General features: G+C 38.1%; 1 protein-coding gene and 1 non-coding gene across 3 annotated transcripts in view; both read right to left on the minus strand.

Moving 5' to 3' along the window:
• The window catches only part of Sugct (succinyl-CoA:glutarate-CoA transferase), a 728,955-nt gene that overhangs the window by 650,463 nt on the left and 52,435 nt on the right, over positions 1 to 26,057 (minus strand). The window lies entirely within an intron of this gene.
• Positions 5,405 to 5,507, minus strand: LOC115065648. The gene has a single exon (XR_003845417.1). It is a non-coding gene; the product is annotated as a U6 spliceosomal RNA (small nuclear RNA).

The raw sequence follows: 26,057 nt of genomic DNA on the forward strand, positions 1-26,057 counted from the left end.
AGTTGTATTCTATGCAATTGGCATATTAATAAGTTAATATTTAATTAACAAATTGGCCAATATGTAAATTATCAGTTTTATATTATTTATAAGATAATATCATAACAACTGTTAAGTATGATACTCATTCACATAGTAACCACTCAATAAATGGTAAATTTTACAATATACAATGAAAGTAAATATGAATTTTTCTGGTGGCCATTCTCACTACTTCTGTAATCATTTTAACTAGGGAAAATTATTTCCATACTTGGGAATGTGGGCACAGAATTCAAAGTCCTACTTTTTCATCACAACACACTTTCAATCTTAAATATCCTCAGGGCCTAGACTGTGGAAACTCAAAAGGGTACAAATAAAAAAACATTTTTCTCTCCATCGTGCAGATTCATCCTGCAGTTCTTCAAGCCATGAATAGCAAATGCTCTAGATCTCAGGACCCATTTCCTGCTTTGTGAGGTTTCGGTGTCTGATGTTAATTCCTCAGTTCCTCTGGTCTAAACCAAAAGCATCTATAAGCCCTATGTAAACAAATGGGCAGGGCTGGGGTTACATAAAACTTTGTTTTAAAAACAGGAGGTTAGTCAGATGTGGCCTGCCCACCCTTCCCTGGCCCTGCTCTAAACAAATGAGTTGGAGTGGAGAATGGCGAGGAATCCAGGAAACACAGAGTCATGTGGGCCTGACGGGGAATGTATTTCATGACTGCTGTTCCATGCCTGTGCCTTGTAACCTGAGATTCTCTGTGTTTTATTTCTCTTCTTAGGATTTTCACCTAAGAAGTGTCTGAACATGTGCACTGCTTCATTCTTCACAACCAAGTGAAAGATGATCAATTATGGACCAAAAGCTGTATGCCCAGTCATCTCCTCGATTCTAGTATCTAACAAGCAGTATGCCAGACCAAAGTCACTGGGGTGATTAGAGTGCACATGCATACATTATTTGAATTGGAGGAAATAAATGTTCCATAGAAACCTGAAAGTTTTGAGACTTTTGGTTACTATTTGATCCTTTGTGCCTTCAACTATAAACATTGACGGGTATAAATGAGACTATTTCAAACACTAAAGATGTTTGAAAAAGCTATAGGGAATCATACTACTTTATGTTGACCAAAATTACATGTATTTCTACAGTTACATGAAAATATTATATGTATACTATATGTACATACATATATATATACATATATATTCATACATATATACATGCATGTATATACATATACATGTACATGTGTGCATATATCTACATCTACATCTACATCATCTACATCTACATCATCTACATCTATCTAATATATATATACATCATCTACATCTATCTAATATATATATATATATATACATCATCTACATCTATCTACCTAATATATATATATATATATATATATATATATATATATATATATATAACCAAGAAAAAAACAGTACCATAATTTTTTTTTCTTTTTGAGACGGGGTTTCTCTGTGTGTCCTTGGCTATCCTGGAACTCACTCTGTAGACCAGACTGGCCTCGATCTCAGAAATCTGCCTGCCTCTGCCTCCCAAGTGCTGGGATTAAAGGCGTGCACCACCATGCCCATCTGAGTACCATAAATTTTATTTTGAGTTGTTAGCACAGTCCAAGATTACTGCACACACAAACACACCCAAAATACAGAGTATTGCTATTACCAAAGGATGTCTTCTAAAATTTGGAGGTAAATACCTACTGCCAAAGATGACATACACCTCAGACACAGAACTTAGAGAAATTATGTGGACACTAAATCTTGAAGCCTCCTCGCTGGGGGCTCTCAGTTCCTGAAAGTCTCACACAAGGTGCCAAGGAAGAAAAACAATGAACAGGTCAATCCAGCTGTAACACATGAATGAACCACAACACTAGTCAGCATGGAAAGATATCTGCAAAGATGTAATCATGGCACTTATAACCTGAAGACAACAAACAGCTATCAAATTTGATGTGAAGTTATTCATTGGAGAAAATTACGGCCTGTACTACCAACTTAGCCAACTAATTAGTGTTCTGCAACATATTCACTACCTTATACTGTCCTCCCATTCGCCTTTATCCCTACAGAGCACCATATGCTATTTCCTCTTCCTCAAAGGATCCCCTCCTCATCACTGATCCCATACAAACTACCTAATCTCTGTGGTTATTCTAATTGAAGCACATATATCTAAATCTTAAAAGGTAATTAACACCTACATATAAAAGCAGCCATGCGATGTCTTCTTTGGTATGGGTTACCTCATTCAGAAAGACTGTTTCTAGCTTCATCTATTTACCTGTAAATGTTGTGATATCAGGTTTTTTATTAGATATTTTATTTACATTTCTAATGTTATCCCCTTTCCTGGTTTCCCCTCCGAAAACCCCCTATACCCTCCACCCTCCCTCTGCTGACCAACCCATCCTTTCCCACTTCCTGGCCCTGGCTTTCTGCTACACTGGGACATAGAGCCTTCACAGGACCAAGGGCCTCTCCTCCCATTGATGACCAACTAGGCCATCCTCTGCTACATATGCATCTGGAGCCATGGAGCCCTCCATGTTTACTCTTTGCTTGGTGGTTTAGTCCCTGGGAGCTCTGGGGGTACTGGTTAGTTCATATTGTTGTTCCTCCTGTGGGGCTGCAAACCCCTACTGCTCCTTGGGTCCTTTCTTTAGTTCCATCATTGGGGACCCTGTGCTTAGTCCAATAGTAGGCTATGAGATTCCACCTCTGTATTTGACAGGCACTGGTGGAGCCTCTCAGGAGACAGTTATAACAGGCTTCTATCAGCAAGCACTTCTTGGCATCCACAACAGTGTCTGAGTTTGGTGATTGTATATGGGATGGATCCCCAGGTGGGGCAGTCTCTCAATGGTCATTTCTTCAGTCTCTTCTCCACATGTTGTCTTTGTAACTCCTTCCATGGGTATTTTGTTGCCACTTCTAAGAAGGATCAAAGTATCCATACTTTGGTCTTCTTTCTTCTTGAGTTTCATGTAGTTTATGAATTGTATCTTGGGTATTCCCAGCTTCTGGGCTAATATCCACTTATCAGTGAATGCATACCATGTGTGTTCTTTTGTAATTGGGTTACCTCACTCAGGATGACATTTTCTAGTCTATCCAATTGCCTAAGAATTTCATAAATTCATTGTTTTTAATAGCTGAGTAGTACTCCATTGTGTAAATGTACCACAGTTTCTGTATCCATTCCTGTTGAAGGACAACTGGGTTCTTTTCAGTTCCTGGCTATAATAAATAAGGCTGTGATGAACATAGTGGAGCATGTGTCCTTATTACATGTTGGAGCAACTTCTGGGTATATGATGATGATGAGGAGGAGTGGGTCTTCAAGTAGTACTATGTCCAATTTTCTGAGAAACCGCCAAACTGATTTCCAGAGTGCTTGTACCAGCTTGCTATCCCACCAGCAATGGAAAAGCTTTCCTCTTTCACCAAAACCTTGCCAGCATCTGCTGTCAACTGGGTTTTTGATCTTAGCTATTCTGTCAGGTGTGAGGTAGAATCTCAGGACTGTTTTGATTTGCATGTCCCTAATGACTAGGGATATTGAACATTTCTTTGGGTGCTCCTCAGACATTCCACATTACTCAGTTGAGAATTCTTTGCTTACCTCTGTACCCCATTTTTAATAGGGTTATTTGGTTCTCTGGAGTCTAACTTCTTGAGTTCTTTGTATATATTGGATATTAGTCCTCTATTGCATATAGGATTGGTAAAGATCTTTTCCTAATCTGTTGGTTGCCATTTTGTCCTAGTGACAGTATCCTTTGCCTTACAGAAGCTTTGCAATTTTATAAGGTCCCATTTGTTGATTCTTGATTTTAGAGCATAAACTATTGGTATTCTTTTAATTTTTCCAATGTACCCATGTGCTCGAGGGTCTTCCCCACTTTCTCTTCTATTAATTTCAGTGTATCTGGTTTTATGGGGAGGTCCTTGATCCACTTGGACTTGAACTTTGTACAAGAAGGTAAGAATGGATCAATTTGCATTCTTCTACATGCTAACCTCCAGTTGAGCCAGCACCATTTGTTGAAAATGCTGCCTTTTTTCCACTGGATGGTTTTAGCTCCTTTGTCAAAGATCAAGTTGCCATAGGTGTGCAGGTTGATTTCTGGGTCTTTGATTCTATTCCATTGATCTACCTGTCTGTCACTGTATCAATAACATGCAGTTTTTATCACTATTGCTCAGTAGTACAGCTTGAGTTCAGGGATGATGATTCCCCCAGATATTCTTTTATTGTTGAGAAAGGTTTTCACTATCCTGAATTTTTTGCTGTTCTAGGTAAATTTGCAAATTGCCCTTTCTAACTCTGTGAAGAATTGAGTTGGAATTTTGATGGGGATTGCATTGAATCTAGAGATTGCTTTCAGCAAGATGGCCATTTTGACTATATTAATCCCGCCAATTCATAAGCCTGGGAGATCTTTCCATCTTCTGAGATCTTCGATTTCTTTCTTCAGAGACTTGAAGTTCCTCTCATACAGATCTTTCACTTGCTTGGTTAGAGTCACACCAAGGCATTTTATATTATTTGTGACTATTGTGAAGGATGTTGTTTCCCTAATTTCTTTCTCGGTCTGTTTGTCCTTTGTGTAGAGGAAGGCTACTGATTTGTTTGAGTTAATGTTATATCCAGCCATTTTGCTGAATTTGTTTATCAGGTTTAGAGGTTCTCTGGTGTAATTTTTGGGGTCACTTAAGTATACTGTCATATCATCTGCAAATAGTGATACTTTGACTTCTTCCTTTCCAATTTTTATCCCTTTGATCTCCTTTTTGTTGTCTAATTGCTCTGGCTAGGACTTTGAGTACGATATTGAATAGATAGGGAGAGAGTGGGCAGCCTTGTCTAGTTCCTGGTTTTAGTGGGATTGCTTCAAGATTCTCCTCATTTAGTTTGCTATTGGTTTCCTGTATATTGCTTTTACTATGTTTAGGTATGGGCCTTGAATTCCTGATCTTTCCAAGACTTTTACCATGAAGGAGTGTTGAGTTTTGTCAAATGCTTTTTCAGCATCTAACAAGATGATCATATGGGTTTTTTTTTTCCTTTGAGTTTGTTTATGTAGTGGATTATGTTGTTGGATTTCCGTATATTGAACCATCCCTGCATCCCTGGGATGAAGCCTACTTGATCATGGTGAATGATCATTTTGATGTGTTCTTGGATTCAGTTTGCAAGAATTTCATTGAGTATTTTTGCATTGATATTCATAAGGGAAATTGCTCTGAACTTCTCCTTCTTTGTTGGTTCTTTGTGTGGTTTAGGTATCATAGAGTAATTGTCGCTTCATGAATTGGGTAGAGTACCTTCTGTTTCTATTTTATGGAATAGTTTGAGGAGTATTGGTATTAGGTCTTCTTAAAATATGGAATGCTTCACAAATTTGCATGTCATCCTTGGTCAGGGGTCATGCTAATCTTCTCTGTATCATTCCAATTTTAGAATATGTGCTGCTGAAGCAAGCATGATGTCAGTTACCTTAACATCTGAATAACCTTCTATTGTGTAAATGTTTCACGTTTTCATTATCCATTCATCTTTTGAGGGACATCAAGGTTGTATACAGTTTCCATCAAGATTTTTTGCTCTTTATTGTGAATAAGGAGCAGCAATGAATGTGGGCTGAGAAAGTCCTCAACAGAGGTACAGCTGGAGCTGGTGGTAGATCTACTTTGAACTTTGTGGAGAACCTCCACACGGATTTCCATCTTATCTACTTCAGTTGACCTTCTACCAGCAATGAATCCTTTCTGTAAATCCTCACAACCATGTACAAATAAAACTTTGTTTTATTGATCTTGGCCATTCTGATTAGGGTAAAATTAAATTTCCAACAAGTTTTAAGTTGCATTTCACTGATAGCTATCAATATTGAACATTTTTAAATATTTCTCATCTTTTTGTGTTTCACCATTGACTTCATATTTAATGTTTATTTCTGGAGTTTTGATGTTCACTTTAGTTTTTTTATAGTTCTTTATATGTTCTAGATGCTAGTCCTCTATCAGATGCAAAATTGGTAAAAAGAAAAAAATCCTATTCTGTAGGCTGTCTCCTTTTTCAAATGATAATGCCCTTTGCTGTTCATAAAGATTTTCACTTCATGAGCTATCATTTATTAATGTTGGAACTTTTGTAGTCCTATTCAGAAAGTCTTTCCTGTGCCAATGAATTCAAGTCTATTCCATACTTTACTTTTTATCAAATTCATGGTATCTGGTCTCATGTTTAGGTACTTGATCCATTTGTAGTTGCATTTTTCATTCTTCTACACACACCCATCCAGATTGATCAAAATCATTTGTTGAAGATGCTGTCTTTTCTCTAATGTGTATATTTTGCATCTTTGTTAAAAATCAAATGGTGTCTGGGAGTGTCTTATTTCTGGGTCTTCAATCCCATTGATCAACATCTCTGTTTTTATGCAAATACCATACTGGGTTTTGTTATTATGGTTCTGTAAAACAACGTGAAATCTACAGTTGTGATACATACTGCAGTTCTTTTATTATTCAGGATTGTTTTATCTATCAAGGGTTGTCTATGTTTCTTTATGAAACATAATTATTTTCTCAATATCTGTGATTTTTTCTTTTTTAAAAAGATTTTATTTATTTTATGTATATGAGTACACTGTAGCTTTCTTCAGACACACCAGAAGAGGGCATTAGATCCAATTACAGATGGTTATTAGCCACCATGTTGTTGCTGAGATTTGAACTCAGAACCTCTGGAAGCGCGCAGTCAGAGCTCTTAACTGCTGAGCCATCTCTCCATCCCTTGTGACTTTTTTTCTTGATGGTGTTGTACTGAATTGATTGAGTAGGATGGTCATTTTCACATTATTAATTCTACCAATCCATAAATATGCTGTTTCTTTCCATCTTCTGGTGTCTTCTCTAATTTCTTTCTTCGGTGTCTCAAAGCTTTTATTATATAAGCCTTTCACATGCTGTGTTAGTGTATTCTAAGATATTCTCTGAGGCTATTGTGAAAGGTAGTGTTGCTTGATTCCTTTCTCAACATGTTTTTCACTTGTGTGTAGAAAGACTACTCAATGTTATGTGTTCATTTTTGTGGGCCTGTGTACCGGAAGTTTTCCAAGGTGATCTCTGGCCTGGCTGGGTTCGAGAGTTCATGCAAGGGGAGCGAGTGCGAGCAAGAAGTCATTTCTGCCTCTTCTTCTACTGCAGTTGGCTCCACCTCTGTCTCCGCCATGAAAACTTGGTTACTCCATGCTACCCTGTGCTGAGTCGGCTCGGGCTGGGCAAATGAGAGGCCAACTAGCCAGTGAGGAGTGCGGCAGAGCTTCAGGCTGCATTTCCAGAGAGCAGACCTCTTCCCAAGTGTTACAGCTCTTATGAAGGAGTAGTTCTCACGCACCTTTAATCCTTCCAGATAAGATTCTTATATACAGTTTTGGGGTGGGCCAGGGTCTGACAGCGGGTATTCTCATTGGCTTGGTCTGGGAGCTTGGAGAAACTTTATTTGCATGTGGGAGGGCTTGGTGCTTCTCCTACTTGACTGATGGCCACATACCTCTCTGTGGGGGCCCTGTGAGAGGCTGTAGCTGTGACAGGAACCAGGGGCCCAAGGGGAACACTTGTTATCCCTTGCAGGCAAAAGTCACCTGATAGGTCTCTGGTGCTCTAAGCCTGAGCTTGACCAGGTACTAGGCTGTCTGTGCACAGCTCACTACCCCACAATTTTGAATCCTTCTGCTACATTTTGTGAAAGTATTTATCAGGCAAAGAGGATACCTGGTAATATCTTTTGGGTAATATCTTTTTTTATGCACAAAATAATATCATCTACAAATAAGAATACTTTGAATTCTTCCTTTCCTATTTGTATCCCCTTAATCATATCCTGATGTTTTACAGCTCTAGGTAAGACTTTGAACTCTGTATTGAGTAGGTAGGGAGAGGTGAACATCTTTGTCTTTTTTCATGATTATAGTAAAAATGCTTTGAGTATCTCCACAATTAAAATGATTTTGTTGGTAGACTTGCTGTAAATTGCCTTTTTTAGTTGAGATATTTTTAATTATTGCTTCGATTTATTATAGGGTTAGGGGTCTGTTTAAATTGTTTATTACTTATTAACATTGGCAGATCTTTTATATCAAGACATCCATCTACTTTTTAGGTTTTCCAACTTGGTAGCATGCAGATTTTTATAACATATCACATGATTCTCTGAATTTCTTTGGTGTTTGATGTGGTGTCTCCCTTTCATCTCTAATTTTATTAATTTGGATCCTCTCTTTCGTCTGGTTAGTTTGGCTAAATAAATCCTGTTTATTTTTAGTTTTTCAAAGTACCAACTATTCATTTCATTGTTGTCTTGTTGTTGTTGTTGCTATAGTTGCTCCTAATTCTCTAGCTTCAGCTGTGAGCTTGGTTATTTTTCCCATTCACTATTTTGGAGTGTTGTTTCTTGTTTCCCTAAAGCTTTCAACGGTATCATTAAGTTATTAGTAGGTTTTTGATGTAGACACTCAGAGTGTTCCTCTTAAAACAGCCTTCATTTTACCCCATAAGTTTGGGTATGTTGTGTTTTCATTTCAATCAATTCTAATAAGTTTTTAATTTCCTTCTCGATTCCCGTCTTGACCCAATTTTCATTCAATAGTGACTTGTTTATCTTCCATGAGTTTGTATACTTTTGGTTCATGCTTGCTTTGTGTCCTAATAAGCTGTCTGTTTCAAAGAAAGTACCACTGGATGCTGAAAAGAACGTGCATTCTTCTGTTTGTCTGATATATACCATAGGTTTGTTTTATAGCCACTTGATTTGTGGTGTTAATTAACTCCAGAGGTATTTTTGGGGGGTGTGGATATTTGAGGGTTTGGTTGAGGTTTTTCTTTGGTTGTTTGGTTGGCTGTTTGGTTGATTGGTTCTCTGGCTAGCTGATTGGTTGGTTGGTTTCTTGCTTGCTTGCTCAGTTGGTTTTTGTCTGTATAACCTGTGTATTAGTGAGAATAGGGTAATGAAATTACCTACCATCACTGTGTGAGGGTCAATATGTGATTTTAAATGTAATAGTGCTTATTTTATAAAGCTGGGTGCCCTTGTATTAGAAGCATAAATAATATTTAGAATTATAATATCCTCTTGACAGATTTTTTTTTCTTTAATGTCTATGCAGTAACCTTCCCTATCTCTTCTGATTAGTCTTGGTTTTAAGTCTATTTTTCCGATATGAAAACATCTCTGTCCATTTGCTTCTTGACTCTATTTGCTTCAAATACTCTTTCTATCTTTTCACCCAAAGGTGGTGTCTGTCCATGATGGTGGGAGTGTTTCTTAGAGGCAAGAGAAAAATGAAAACTCTAATCTAATCTCTAAATTTGTGCCTTCTAATTGGGTATTCAAACTATTGATATGGAAAGTTACTGCTGAACCATAAGTATTACTTCACATTATTTTGTTGTTGTGATGTTGTTATTGGTTTTTAGACCTCCTTTGGATAATGGTTTGGGGGTTGTTTGTATAGCAGGTCCTATTGAGTGTAGTTATCATGCTCTTCAGACTGACGACTGTCCTCTAGTGTCATCTGTAGAAATACATTAGTAGACAGAAGTTGCTTAAATTTGTTTTTATCCTGAAATATATTTGTCTTTCTCCTTCTATTATAATTGATAAGCTTGCCACTCTTCTGATCTCACTATTCCTCTTTCTGGGTGTTCTAAGTTGGTATCTATGCTCATTCAGAGCTCACAGAATATCAATCTAGGGATAGGTCTTTCTGGCTTTTGTAAACTCCATTGGAACGTCAGGAGTTATTCTAATAGGCCTGCCTGTATATACCATTTGGTCTATCTCTTGAAGCTTTTATGACTCATTTTTATTGTTGTTCTATACATTTACTGGTTGGTTGGCTAGCTGAAAGGGGACAAAGGCATGGAAAAGAGCTCTGGGAATTGCTAATTACATTTTTGGTTAAAACTCGAGACTCAGACAACAAACAGGCCCAGAGTTACCACTAGTGGAAGGGCTAGGCAATATAGCATCTATTTCCATTTTAAAGTAAAACCAGCAATCATGGTATCGATTTATTATACCAAGCAATTCTTATCAGAAAAATTCTTTTTCCTCAATAATTAAGAATTTTGTAGACAATATTAGAAATGACAAATTATTGAATGTTAAGTAATATCAATAGCAACAAGAATCTATCTAAAAACATAAATCAGTATATAAATAAAATTTTGCCCCAAACTTGAAAAACAAGTGTCAGCTGCATGATTAATACTGTGCTTATCCTTTACGTTGAAAAAAAAAAGAAAAGACAAGACCCTTGAGTACGTTTAATTGGTACACATAAGTAGCAATTTGTTATTGGGAAAAAGCCTGTTTATCTATGCGATACCCAGTCATTAAACATTTGTATTTGTAAACAACACATATTAAAACATGGCTTAATGGTGTTTCACAGTAATCCAAATGTTTCTTATAGTGTTCATCACAGACTGGATTTGTCTCTACTGTTCTTTACTCTTTAAAAGTATACCATCCATGGGCATGAAGTACATTCACATTGCTGAATAATTGATGTGGTCACTCACATCATTTCTAAAGGTCTTTCACCCTCCAAACCTGTACGTATTAAACAATTCCCTATTCCACTTTCCCGCAAGCCTTGGCAACCACTACTCTACTCTCTCAATGAATTTAACTGCTCTGGATACCATGTATTGACAGATTCAAACAGTATCTGTCTCTTCTCTTAATTATCTTATTTGACTTGGCATAATGTCTTTAAAGCTCATCTATTTCATTACATGTTCTTCAGTTTCCTTCCTTTTAAACTGAATAATGCTTCCTTCTGTGTGTACATGTATATGCTTCAGTGTTTGCGTGTGCATGTACATGTATGCCAATGTGTCAGTGTGTAGGTGTGTGAGAATATGTGGGTGTATGTGTATGACTGTGTATATGTGAGTCTGTGTATGCATGTGTGTGTGTGTGTGTGTGTGTGTGTGTGTGTGTGCACAAAGTTCCCAATTTTAGTTTTGAGTCAGGGTTTGTAATGCTTCCTGGGCCAACCTCAGATTTTGATCCCTCTGCCAAAGTCTCCCAAGTTCAGAGATTGCAGATACTCCACCCCAACACTCCACAAGGACTCTAGTGTCTCCAGATCCCTATCAACTCTTCTTTCTTCCTCTCTACTCATCCTACTTCCTTTTGTAGCCATTCTAGTAGTTATGAAGCAGTATCTCCTATTCTCTTGATTTAGATGCCCCTATTAAACATTATTTGATTGCTAATAATATTGAACATCTTTCCTCATACTTGTCAGCCATCTGTGCACTTTCTTTGGAGAAATGTGTATTCAAAACCTTTGCCTATTTTTAACAAGTTGTTTGTTAGAATAAACTTTCTCATAATCAACTTTCTGCCAGTATTTTTAGCTTTGTTATTTTTCACTTATGAAACTTTTGTTTGGTTTACAGTCTCCATAAATGTATATCCCTGGTTCTGCAATTGCAGCCTATGAATATTCCTGAGTGTAGACAGATAAATAGATAGAAAGGTGGATAGATAGATAGATAGATAGATCTATATACTTTTGGCCTTGTGAGCAAATATGCTGTGGTTCAAATAAAGGGCTAAGATGGTCTTGTTGTACTGTATTGCTGGCTTAGAATACTACTGAAAGAATGGAAAAAAACATTAGCATTCATGAAAATGCTGTTTAAATTTTGACATTTATTCTTTATCCTTTGAAGTATAAAATTTCTTATCTATCATTTCATCTTTTAAATTATGGATTTTCCCCAGGCCTATTACTATAAAGGGAAATTATTTAGTTCTGATGACAGTTTTTGGAAGATGGCTAAGCCTTGGCACATTTATTTGTTACAATCTGTGAGACATTGAATTTTTAAAGGTTTTGAAATAATTACTAATTTCACATTAACTAAAATTGTCATCTTTTCCTTTTTCTGGTCCCTAATTCCCAAGAGATTCTTTTGTGGGGAGTGGGGAGTTTGCACATACACTCACCCATACATGCAGATATAGAGAAAGGAAGTTGTTGTCAGGTATCTCTATTTATCTCCACCTCAGTTTTTAAGACAAAGACTATCTGTGAACCTGGAGTTCACTGTTTCATCTACACTGGCTAACCAATGTCTCCCATGTTTTGCTTGTCTTCATCACCTGAGGAATGGAATTTTAGAAGTATGCCACCACACCAGATTTTACATGCCTGTTGGGGAACCAAACAATTCCTCATACTTTTCATAACAAGTGCTTCACCTACTGAACCTACTTTATTTATTACTGATAATAAATATCCCCAATACCACTAAGAGATTTATTAAACTGTGTACTATTGTACCAATAAGTCAGAAGTTAGACACTAAATGTTAATCTAATTTATTCTAAAGAATTAGATAGATAGATAGATAGATAGATAGATAGATAGATAGATAGATAGATTAGTTTTCATCCTAATAGCTAGAGTTTCAGAGCATGGAGGAAAAAGGCTCAACTTTCCCCTAAGTCTTTGGTTTCTCCTTCAACAATCACTACAATAAGAAAAAGAAAAGTATGCAGGAATGGAGTAAAGTTCCACATTTATAAAACGTTCATCATAAAATATCTTCATGACAAATGACACTTACACACCTATAGATATACCCAGCTGATAACTCATTTAACAGCAATTTCCTTTTTGATATAAGAAAGAATTATTTTATTCATAGTCCAATAGAGTTTTGTTATTGCAGGGTGTGGGAAGGGTGCAGGGCATACTGTCTGTGAAGCTGGGATAGAAGCCAGAGTCTTGCTTAGGCTAGGCAAGCATTATATAACTGAACTCCAGCCTCAGTCATGAATCTTGCTATGAAGCAAAGACTTCCAAGTGCTGGGATTAAAAACATTTACTACCATGTCAAGTTACAATCCAGTAGAGCTTCTTAATCTCACAGTTTATAGGAAAACTATCACAATAGTCTTAATATTTCTCACAACAGTTCTAATACACAGAAGTAACTCAATATCATCTTTACTGTTGGGGAAAAATATTTATTTAGAAATCTGGAATATCCACATAAAACCAGAGACACTGAAATTGATAGAGGAAAAAGTGGGGGAAAGCCTTGAAGATATGGGAAAAAATTTCTCAACAGAACACCAATGGCTTGTGCTGTAAAATCAAGAATTGACAAATGGGACCTCATAAAATTGCAAAGCTTCTGTAAGGCAAAAGACACTGTCAACAAGACAAAAGGGCCACCAACAGATTGGGAAAGGATTTTTGCCAATCNTAAATCTGATAGAGGACTAATATCCAATAGATACAAAGAGCTCAAGAAGCTGGACTCCAGAAATTCAAATAACCCCATAAAAAATGGGGTACAGAGATAAACAAAGAATTCTCAACTGAGGAATACCGAATGGTTGAGAAACACCTGAAAAAATGTTCAACATCCTTAGTCATCAGGGAAATGCAAATCAAAACAACCCTGAGATTCCATCTCACACCAGTCAGAATGGCTAAGATCAAAAATTCAGGTGACAGCAGATGCTGGCAAGGTTGTGGAGAAAGAGGAACACTCCTCCATTGCTGGTGGGATTGCAAGCTTGTACAACCACTCTGGAAATCAGTTTGGCGGTTCCTCAGAAAATTGGACATAGTACTACCGGAAGACCCAGCAATACCTCTTCTGGGTATATACCCAGAAGATCTTCCAACTGGTAATAAGGACACATGCTCCACTATGTTCATAGCAGCCTTATTTATAATAGCCAGAAGCTGGAAAGAACCCAGATGTCCCTCAATAGAGGAATGGATACAGAAACTGTGGTACATTTACACAATGGAGTACTACTCAGCTATTAAAAACAATGAATTTATTAAATTCTTGGGCAAATGGATGTATCTGGAGGATATCATCCTTAGTGAGGTAACCCAACCACAAAAGAAGTCACTAGATATGCATTCACTGATAAGTGGATATTAGCCCAGAAACTTAGAATACCCAAGATACATCTTGCAAAACACAAGAGAACCAAGAAGGATGACCATCATGTGGATACTTCATTCCTCCTTAGAATAAGGAACAAAATACCCATGAAAGGATATAGGTACAGAGACAAAATTTAGAGCTAAGATGAAAGGATGGACTATCCAGAGACTACCCCATCCGGGAATCCATCCCATCATCAGCCACCAAACCTAGATACTTGCTGCACATGCCAGCAAGATTCTGCTGAAGGGACCCTGATATAGTGGCCTCTTGTGAGGCTATGCCAGTGCCTGGCAAACACAGATGTGGATGCTCACAGTCAGCTATTGGATGGAACACAGGGACCGCAATGGAGGAGCTAGAGAAAGTACCCAAGGAGCTGAAGGGGGCTGCAACCCTGTAGGTGCAACAACAATATGAACTAACCAGTACCCCCTGAGCTNGNGTCTCTAGCTGCATATGTAGCNGANGATGGCCTAATCGGCCATCANTGGGAAGAGAGGCCCCTTGGTCTTGTAAACTTTATATGACCCAGCACAGGGGAAGGCCAGGGCCAAGTAGTGGGAGTGGGTAGGTAGGGGAGCAGGGGCGGGGGGTGGTATAGGGAACTTTCAGGATAGCATTTGAAATGTAAATAAAGAAAATAATAATAAATAAAAAAAGAAATCTGGAATATGGAAAAGTTAAATTCCACTTAGGTTTAAATAGTTGAAATTTATTTTAAAAGAAATACACCTCAGTGACAACGACAGACATTACCTCAGTGTAAAATGCTGGAAAAATTTTTCCAAGCAAATGGTCCCAAGAAACAAGATGGAATAGCCATTCTAACACTGAATAAAATTGACATTCAACCAAAAGTTATCAAAGATAAGGAAGGACACTTCATACTCATCAAAGGAAAAATCTACCAAGATGAACTCTCAGTTCTGAACATCTGTGCTCCAAACGCAAAGGCACCCACATTCATAGGAGATACTTCACTTAATCTCAAAGCACACATTTCACCTCACACAGTAAGAATGGAAGACTTCAACCCCCAGCAATGGACTGATCATTGAAACACAAACTAAACAGAGACACAGTGAAACTAACAGAAGTTATGAAACAAATGGATTTAACAGATATCTATAGAACGTTTCATCCTAAAACTAAGGAATATGCCTTCTTCTCAGGATCTCAAGGTACCTTCTCCAAAATTGACCGTATAATTGGTCACAAAACAGACCTCAACAGATTGAAATAATCACATGCATCCTATCAGATCACCACAGACTAAGGCTGGTATTCAATAACAATAAAAACAACAGAAACCCCGCATACACATGGAAGATGAACAACACTCTACTCAATGATAACTTGGTTAAGGAAGAAATAAAGAAAGAAATTTAAGACTTTTTAGAATTTAATGAAAATGAAGGCAGATAATACCAAAACGTATGAGTCACAATGAAACCAGCGCTAAGAGGAAAGCTCATAGCTCTGAGTGCCTCCAAAAAGAATCTAGAGAGCGCAAACACTAGCAGCTTGAAAGCACACCTGAAAGCTCTAGAACAAAAAGAAGTAAACACCCAAGGTAAGTAGACAGCAGGAATAATCAAACTCAGAGCTGAAATCAACCAAGCAGAAACCAAAATAACTATACAAAGAATCAACAAAACCCGGAGTTGGTTCATTGGGAAAATCAACAAGACAGATCAACCATTAGCCAGATTAACCAGAGGGCACAGAGACAGTATCAAAATTAGTAAAATCAGAAAGGAAAATGGAGACATAACAATGGAAATCAAGGAAATTCAAAGAGACATCAGATCCTACAACAAAAGCCTTTTCTCAACAAAAATGGAAAATCTGAATGAAATGGACATTTTTCTAGAGAGATACCAGGTGCCAGAGTTAAATAAGGATCAGATAAACCATCTAAAAAGTTCCATAACCCCTAAAGAAATAGTTGCAGTAATTAAAATTCTCCCAACCAAAAAGACCCCAGAACCAGATGAGTTTAGTGTGGAATTCTATCAGATCTTCAAAGAAGCCCTAATACCAATACTTTGCAAACTACTCCACAAAACAGAAACAGAAGGAACACTAACCAACTCATTCTATGAAGCCACAATTACACTCATACCTAAATGTGCCCTCCCCCCAGTCTTGAGCAGGCTGGCTCAGACCTGGTTTGCCACAGTTGCTAGCCCACCTAGGGTGGAGTCTTCAGACCTAAGTAAAGTCTATTGTCCTGCCACATCTGCAGAGAAGCTGAACCTGTTTTCCTCAAGCAATCCTGAAAAAGCAACGAGATCCTGGAATGAGTAAACATTGGCCTTGATCAGAAAACTTTGTCTTAGCTCCTTATTTCTCTTACTGCCTTTCTCATCCAAACCCCATCTTTCCTTTCAGGAACCCAGTAACCTGTGGCTGCTGGTGGCTACAGCTAAACCACACAAAGACCCAAAAAAAGAGAACTTCAGAGCAATTTCCCTTATGAATATTAATGTAAAAATACTTAATAAAATTCTCGCAAACTGAATCCAAGAACACATCAAAACAATCATCCATCATGATCAAACAGGCTTCATCCCAAAGATGCAAAGATAGTTCAATATAAAGAAATTCATCAACATAACCTACTATATAAACGAACTCAAAGAAAAAAACCACATGATCATTTCATTAGACACTAAGAAACCATTTGACAAAATTCAACACTCCTTCATGGTAAAAGTCTTGGAAAGATCAGGAATTCAAGAACCATACCTAAACATAGTAAAACAATATACAGCAAACCAGTAGTCAACATCAAACTAAATGGAGAGAAACTGGAAGCAATCCCACTAAAATGAGGGACTTGACAAGGCTGCCCACTCTCTCTCTATCTATTCAATATGGTACTCAAAGTCTAAGCCAGAGCAATTAGACAACAAAAGAAGATCAAATGGATACAAATTGGAAAGAAAGAAGTCAAAATATCACTACTTGCATATGATATGACAGTATACTTAAGTGACCCCAAAAATTCCACCAGAGAACTCCTAAACTTGATAAACAACTTCAGCAAAGTGGCTAGATACAAAATTATCTCAAACAAATCAGTAGCCTTCCTCTACCCAAAGAATAAACAAGCTGAGAAAGAAATTAGGGAAAGAACACCCTTCACAATATTCACAAATAATATAAAATGCCTTGGTGTGACTCTAATCAAGAAAGTGAAAGATCTGTATGAACTTCAAGTCTCTGAAGAAAGAAATAGAAGAAGACCTCAGGAGATGGAAAGATCTCCCATGCTCATGGATTGGAAGGATTAATATAGTCAAAATGGCCATCTTGCCAAAAGCAATCTACAGATTCAATGCAATCCCAATCAAAATTCCAACTCAATTCTTCATAGTGTTAGAAAGAACAATTTGAGGGCTGGTGAGATGGCTCAGTGGGTAAGAGCACCCGACTGCTCTTCCGAAGGTCCTGAGTTCAAATCCCGGCAACCACATGGTGGCTCATGACCATCTGTAACAAGATCTGACTCCCTCTTCTAGAGTGTCTGAAGATAGCTACAGTGTACTTACATATAATAAATAAATAAAGCTAAAAAAAAAAAAAAGAAAAGAAAGAAAGAACAATTTGAAAATTCATTTGGAATAACCAAAAAACAAACAAACAAACAAACAAACAAAAAAACCAGGAAAACCAGGATAGTGAAAACTATATTCAACAATAGAAGAACTTCTGGTGGAATCACCATCCCTCACCTCAAGCTGTACTACAGAGCAATAGTAATAAAAACTGCATTGTATTGGTACAATGACAGGCTGGCAGATCAATGGAATAGAATTGAAGATACAGAAATGAACCCACACAAGGAAGTTAAAACCATCCAGTGGGAAAAAGACAGCATTTTCAACAAATTGTGCTGGTTCAACTGGTAGTCAACATGTAGAAGAATGCAAATTGATCCATTCTTATCTCCCTATACAAAGCTCAAGTCCAAGTAGATCAAGGACTTCCACATAAAACCAGATACACTGAATCTAATAAAAGACAAAGTGGGGAAGAATCCCAAATACATGGGCACAGGGGAAATTTTCCTGGACAGAACACCAATGGTTTATGCTCTAAGATCAAGAATCGACAAATGAGACCTCATAAAATTACAAAGCTTCTGCAAGGCAAAGAACCCTGTCAATAGGACAAAATGGCAACCAATGGATTGGGAAAAGATCTTTAAATCCTACATCCAATAGAGACTAATATCCAATATATACAAAGAACTCAAGAAATTAGACTCCAGAGAAACAAATAACCCTATTAAAAACTTGGGAACAGAGCTAAACAGAGAATTCTCAACTGAGGAAACTCAAATGGCAGAGAAGCTCCTAAAGAAATGTTCAACACCCTTAGTCATCAGGAAAATGCAAATCAAAATGATCCTGAGATTCTACCTCACACCAGTCAGAATGGCTAAGATCAAAAACTCAGGTGACAGCAGATACTGGTAAGGATGTGGGGAAAGAGGAACACTCCTCCATTGTTGGTGGGATTGCAAGCTGGTACAACAACTCTGGAAATCAGTCTGGTGGTTCCTCGGGAAACTGGACACCTATAGCGCGCTTGGGCATATACCCAGAAGACTGTCAAACATTTAATAAAGACACATGCTCCACTATACTCATAGCAGCCTTATTTATAATAGCCAGAAACTGGAAAGAACCTGGATATCCCTCGACAGAGAAATGGATACAGCAAATGTGGTACATTTACACAGTGGAGTATTACTCAACTATTAAAAACAATGACTTCTTGAAATTCATAGGCAAATGGATGGATCTAGACAATATCATCCTGAGTGAGGTAACTCAGTCACAAAAGAACACACATAGTATCTACTCACTAATAAGTGGAAAGCAAGCAAAGAGTGTGGAATACACATGATACAATTCAAGGACTATATGAAGCTTAAGAGGAAGGTAGACCAAAGAGTGGGTGCTTCATTCCTACTTAGGAGGGGGAACAAAATAATTAAAGGAAGCAGAGGGTGGGAGGTTCTTGGGAGGAAGAGAAGATGGTGAGGGGAAATAAATGGGAAGAATCAGGTATGGGAGGAGATGGAGGAAATACACAGAGGGTCAGGAAATTGAACAGAGGTGTGTAGCAATGGGGGATGTGGAACTGGGCATAGCAACCAGAAAGTTCCAGATGCCAGGAAAGCAAGAGTCTCCCAGGACCTCACAGGGATGTCATTAACTGAAATACCCCACAAAGGGGAGGGCGAACCTGTCAAGACCATATTCAGAGGTTAGGCACAGCCCCTGGTTGAAGGATGGGATGACACACCCATATCCAAAATTTTAACCCAGAATTGCTACTGTCTAAAGGAAATACAGGAACAAAGAGTGGAGCAGAGACTGAAGAAAAGGCCATCCAGAGACTGCCCCACTTGGGGATTCATCCCACATGCAGACACCAAACCTAGACCCTATTGTGGATGCCAAGAAGTGATTGCTGACAGGGGCCTGATACAGCTGGTTCCTAAGAGACTCTGAGAGATCCTGACCAATATAGATGCAGATGCTCACAGCCAACCATTGGACTGAGCACAGAAATCCCAATGGAGGAGTTAGGGGAAAGACTAAAGGAGTTGAAGGGGCCTTAGGTGGCATCAATGGGATGGAAGGCCCTTTGTCCTGGGAAGGCTTGATGCCCAGTGTAGAGGAATGCTAAGACAGTGAGGCAGGAGTGGATAGGTTGGCTGGGGAGCACCCTCCCAGAAGCAGAGTAAGGGGGTATGGGATAGAGGGTCTGCAGAGGGGAAAGAAGGAAAGGGGGATAACATTTGATATGTAAATAAATAAAATGTCCAATTAAAAATATTATGTTTTACACTTAAAAATCTTGAAAATAGAAAACTCATGTTCACTCTACCTGATGTTTTAAAGATCTTCCCATTTTATCTCCATATGATTACAATCATTTAGCTACATTTCTAGACAACTGTCCATTCTTTATCAAACATAAAAATGCCACTTTCTTCAAGTCTCTGACTCGTCATCTGTGAGGAATCTCACATATCATAAAACTTGGCTAAGCAATCTTACCAAACTTTTTCTTCAGTAACCTGTGTTTTGTTAACACAGGTATCAATTATGGCTTGGGTGATAAATGATGAAAATATGTTAATTATTTTATATTAATTGTAGCTGTGCATCTTGCAGTGAACACTCTTATGTTTTGACCAGTTGTGGATTTCTGGGATGTTTTTCATCTGTGGTGGTTTCAACAGGAATGGCCCCCATAGACTTATGTGTTTGAATGCTTGGCTCATAGGGAGTGGTGCTGTTAAAAAATCTAAAGGCCCAGGAAACAGCACAGAAGGAGTTGGAAGACTGTAAGAGCCTGAGGATCAGGACATCACCGTGAGACAGTATCTCCTATGTAGGACAGAGAACCCTAAAGAAGACCTGCATAGTAGCAATGTTGACTGCTATTTCAGAGTGGATAGGGGAAATCTCATAAGACCTTACTCCTAGAAGAAGAGTTATAGGCAATTAATGACTGTTAAAAGAAAAAACAAAGCCAGTATTTTGTAGGGATAAGCCCCTCACAGGTTTCCTAATCTCAAATAGTCAGCTCTAGACACGTACATAATACCAACACTAAGTATATTTAGCAGGTTATATTTTATATACATATGTACAAATATATGTAATAATAGTAATTAAGGAAGAAATCATGAAAAATTCTAATCAAATTGTATATGAACTCAATCCATTTTTAAAGAATATTTCATATAGCAGCTTCCAGTTTTGGATTCGAGTTTATACAAAGTTGTAACAACATAAGACCTGTATAAACCCAAGCCAGACAAAAATCTCAGCACAGAGGCAGAAAGTGGTCACCCAGTTCCACCCCTAATTGAGGAGTATTAGTAACTGACAGCTGCTGGGAAATCGTTTTCTTTAGTGTGCACCCTATGAAAGGTTAAAATGTTCCAGTGAATGGCCACCCACCCAGAAGCATATAGGCAGCACTAACTGAACTAGATGAGTTTTAAAACGATTGAGGTCACAATGTTGAGCCAGTATGAAATTAGGGGTGATCTGGGAGGAGTTAGAAGAAGAGGTGAATATGGTCAAAATCTAATATATTTTTCTTAAATACATAATTCTCAAATAGTTAATAAAATATTTGTAAGAGAAGAAAAAAATCTGGCTATGGTTTTCTAAGTCTTTCCCTGTCTGCTCATTCCTTCCTTCCTTCTTTCCTTTCTTCAAATTTCCAACAAAGCAGGCCAATCTAGAGAAAAGAGAAAGTTATACATTGAACTGCAGTCTGAAGGTTATTGATTTGTTTATATTTATTTTTAAGAGAGAGTCTCCTACAATACAGATTAGCCTCCAACTATGTAACAAAGGCCAGCCTTGAACTATGTCCTCCTACCTCTTCCTTTTCTAAGTGCTTAGATTGCATATGGCACCATGCCCTGGTCTTAAGCTTTAACGTTAAGTTGGACTAGGTTTTTTTTTTTTTTTTAAATCCTTTAAGTGAAATTATAACAAAGAATATAGAGAGAGCTTGCCTGGGATTTCATCCACCAGGAGGTAAAATAAACAAACACAGCAGGGCAGGTTTACAGAAGATGGGAACAACTTATCTGTTTACAGCACATCTGCTGTGTGTTGGGGGAGGGGGAATAAGATAAAAGCTTGTGTGTTAGCACAAGGTCACTTTCTGGAACCAGCCCACAGCTGATTACAGTGCTTCTTTGAGGGATGTTTTGAAATCTTGTGATTATTCAGTAAGTTTCTCTTCTGCTGAAGAGATGTTATCATCATGATTAAATAATGTGTTTAGTATGAAATGTAAATATAGCAAACTCACTATGAGGTTAGGCAGATGGCTACAGCATTCTGAAATTCTGGGGAAAATATATTTCCTGATGGAATAGAGGGCAACACAAAGCTCACGGTTTATACTACTAGTTTTCTGGTAGATGACTAAGGGATCCTCAGTTTTAAAAACCTCTCAGATACAAATTAATTATGTATTCAAATAATGTAGAAATTATGTTCAATGTCTTGTGAACACTAGAGGCTTAAATAGCTTATTTTCATTATATTTATTTTATTAGCACATATTAGTTATACATAATAATGTGGTTCACTGATATTCTCATACATGATTATAATATATTTTAAACATATTCATCTCCATTCCTCCTTTCTGTCCATAGCTCTTATAACTTGCTTTTTCAACTTTTATTTTTGAACTCTAGAAAGTTCAGAAGTTTTATTTTCTACATGTACATATATAGAAACAAAATTGTAGGTCATAGGCACACCTTCACAAGAACTTTTAAGTGGTATTTCCCATTAGAAATATCGTATGTCCAATGCATAGTTAGTTTCTATTGCTGTAATGAAACTGCATGACCAAAAGAAAGACGAGGAGGAAAGGGTTCACTTGGCTCACACTTCCACATCACAGTCCATTGGTGAAGGAAGGCAGGACAGGAATTCAAACAGGGCAGGAACCTGGAGCCAGGGGCTGACAGAGACCATGGAGGAGTGGTGCTTACGCCTTGCTCCTCATGGCTTGCTCAACCTGCTCAGGACCACCAGCCCATAGATTGCACCACCCACAATGGGCTGGACATTCCCCCCATCAATCACTAACTAAAAAAATACTCTAGAGGCTTGCCTAAAGCCCCATCTTACAGAGGAATGTTCTCAATAGAGGTTGCCATCTCTCAAATGACCCTATCTTGTGTCAAGGTGGCATAAAACTAGCCAGCACAGGTTCCTACCACCATCAACAAAGACTTCATGGGTTTGGTCATGTTTTGAAATATCAGACTTAAATGTTTCCTTTTTTCTGTTGAACTGGGCCTCTTTTTCCTATTTAATTTGAAAGATTTGTTTTTTCTTCCAAGATTCTATGACTTAACTTTTAACTTTTTAATGGTACCTTTTGATGTACAATAGTTTTTAATTTTAAAAAGTAGTCAAGTTTATCAACATTTTTTTCCGTTGTGGTTTTACTGTGTTGTCTACAAAACTCTTCCCTTTGCTTCATTCCAAGATATTCTCCTATAATACTTTCAAAATCTTTAACGTTTGAATTTTCATACTTAGGTCTTAAAACATTTTTCATGGTATAGAATAAACTAGAAGGTCATTGCCTTTATTCTTACTACTACGATAATTTTCTGAAAAATACATTTGTTGCAATCAGGGTATACAGCCCCCTAAGTTACATTATACTGTCTAAAACAGTAGTTTTCAGACTGTGTATTGCCTTGTACAGACTCCATTTCATAAGTAGCATTTCACTCCACTTTCAGTGCAAATGTAAGAGCAAAATGACTGTATTTGGTGGGCATGTGCACAACACCGTCTGTCCAGTCCCATCCACAGAGCACAAGCTGATGAACAGTTCATTCCTAAAACAGAAATGGTACTACCCTATAAATTAATTAAAGTAAACAGTAACTACTGAAGTGTATTGAGTATTAAAATCATACACCTGAAAAAATGTGCAACATCCTTAATCATCAGGGAAATGCAAATCAAAACAACCCTGAGATTCCATCTCACACCAGTCAGAATGGCTAAGATCAAAAATTCAGGTGACAGCAGATGCTGGCAAGGATGTGGAGAAAGAGGAACACTCTTCCATTGCTGGTGGGATTGCAAGCTTGTACAACCACTCTGGAAATCAGTCTGGCGGTTCCTCAGAAAATTGGACATAGTACTACCAGAGGATCCAGCAATACCTCTTCTGGTCATATACCCAGAAGATCTTCCAACTGGTAATAAGGACACATGCTCCACTATGTTTATAGCAGCCTTATTTATAATAGCCAGAAGCTGGAAAGAACCCAGATGTCCCTCAATAGAGGAATGGATATAGAAACTGTGGTACATTTACACAATGGAGTACTACTCAGCTATTAAAAACAATGAATTTATGAAATTTTGGGCAAATGGATGTATCTGGAGGATATCATCCTGAGTGAGGTAACCCAATCACAAAAGAAGTCACTTGATATGCATTCACTGATAAGTGGATATTAGCCTAGAAACTTAGAATACCCAAGATACAATTTGTAATACACAAGAAAACCAAAAAGAGGGAAGACCAACGTGTAGATACTTCATTCCTCCTTAGAATAGGGAACAAAAGGAGTTACAGAGACAAAGTTTGGAGCTAAGACAAAAAGATGGACTATCCAGAGACTACCCCACCTGGAGATCCATCCCATCATCAGCCACCAAACCCAGACACTATTGCACATACCAGAAAGATTCTGCTGAAGGGACCCTGATATTGTGGCCTCTTGTGAAGCTATGCCAGTGCCTGACAAACACAGAAGTGGATACTCACAGTCGGCTATTGGATGGAACACAGGGCCCCCAATGGAGGGGCTAGAGAAAGTACCCAAGGACCTGAAGGGGGCTGCAACCCTGTAGGTGGAACAACAATATGAACTAACCAGTACCCCCAGAGCTCGTGTCTCTAGCTNCATATGTAGCAGAAGATGGCNTATTCANCCATCATTGGGAAGAGAGGCCCCTTGGTCTTGCAATCTTTATATGTCCCATAGAGGAACTCCAGGGTCAAGAAGTGGGAGTGAGTGGGCAGGGGAGCAGGGCGGGGGGAGGGTATAGGGGACATTTGGGATAGCATCTGAAATGTAAATGAAGAAAATATCTAATAAAATAATTTTTAAAAAAAAAAAAAAAGCAAAACAACAGCAAGAAAAAGAAAAGAAAAACAAAAAAAAAAAAATCATACCAAAAGAGAACAGGCTCAAGAACCTGTCAGACAGTGGGAGTATATAATGGCCTCACTAGACCCCATAAAGAAGGGGACACAACGCGGGTACCACCAAGCTGTCATCTAACTACCCAGTGTGTGTCCAGGAATATAGAGGTAGACATTCCTGACTGTCCCAGAGACTTCAGCTCAGCTCCATTCCCACAGTTGGCATGGCCTACTTGAATTACTATCTGTTCATCTGCCTGTTCATCTGTCTAGGCCCATCCAGCCCTTTGCCTCTATAGCTTCCACTATACCTCATTTCTGCAGCTCAATACTGGCCCTGCAGCCTGACTCAGCAGCTACATCTGCAACATCAATTTGTTAGCCCAAAGACAGTTTCTATCTCTATCAGATTCTGCCTCTCAAGTCTCCTTGAAACTCCTTTATATTCTGCTGTTGCCTTCTTAGCCCCTTAGAAACCATTCTATAATGTATATAGAGATATTTAATGTGATGTGTAATTTGAGCTTTGATCTGAAAGTTGATATTAGTAAATAAATTTGTGATAAAACAACTTGTATTTGCCTCAGCCAGATCTGTTAAGGAGAATAGGGGTGCTCAGCCTATTGTTGCCAATAAAATTGTCATATCTTGTGAATTTATTATTACTCAATAAATTCTGACATGGAAGGGAGACACATGTGATTATGTTTCTGACATATCACACTCATACATCATTCATTAACCCTTTATATTTAACAGAGAAATACATTGCCTGTTCTTACTACAAGCTATCTTGGCCATTCTTGTCCTTTTGTTCTGATATATGCTCACCTTATATTTCAGAGGCATGCTGCAAGGTCTTTTCTACTTAGAGCTAAAGAGTAAATCTAAACCCTTGGCTATGTTCTCTGACTTGAGCCCTCAGCATCCCTTGCCAGGATCTTTCCTCCAGAGGAGTCATGTACCCTACGGTGGAAATTGAGAAGACACTAATGATGGAATCACCAACATCAAACTTGCATTTTCCAAGTTACCTCCTTTCCTAAATCCCCAACTCCGAAGGCAGTTTTATTAAAGGATATTCACTGTTCCCACCAAAAATTTAATCTAGTCAAATAATGGAATGTTTGTCCTGCTGGAAGGAAAGAGCAAAGGAGTGGACAAAAAGAAGAAAAGAAATAGCCGGGCGTGGTGGCGCACGCCTTTAATCCCAGCACTCGGGAGGCAGAGGCAGGCGGATTTCTGAGTTCAAGGCCAGCCTGGGCTATACAGAGA

The sequence above is a fragment of the Mus pahari genome, chromosome 16, assembly GCF_900095145.1.
Source record: "Mus pahari chromosome 16, PAHARI_EIJ_v1.1, whole genome shotgun sequence".
Lineage (NCBI taxonomy): Eukaryota > Metazoa > Chordata > Mammalia > Rodentia > Muridae > Mus > Mus pahari.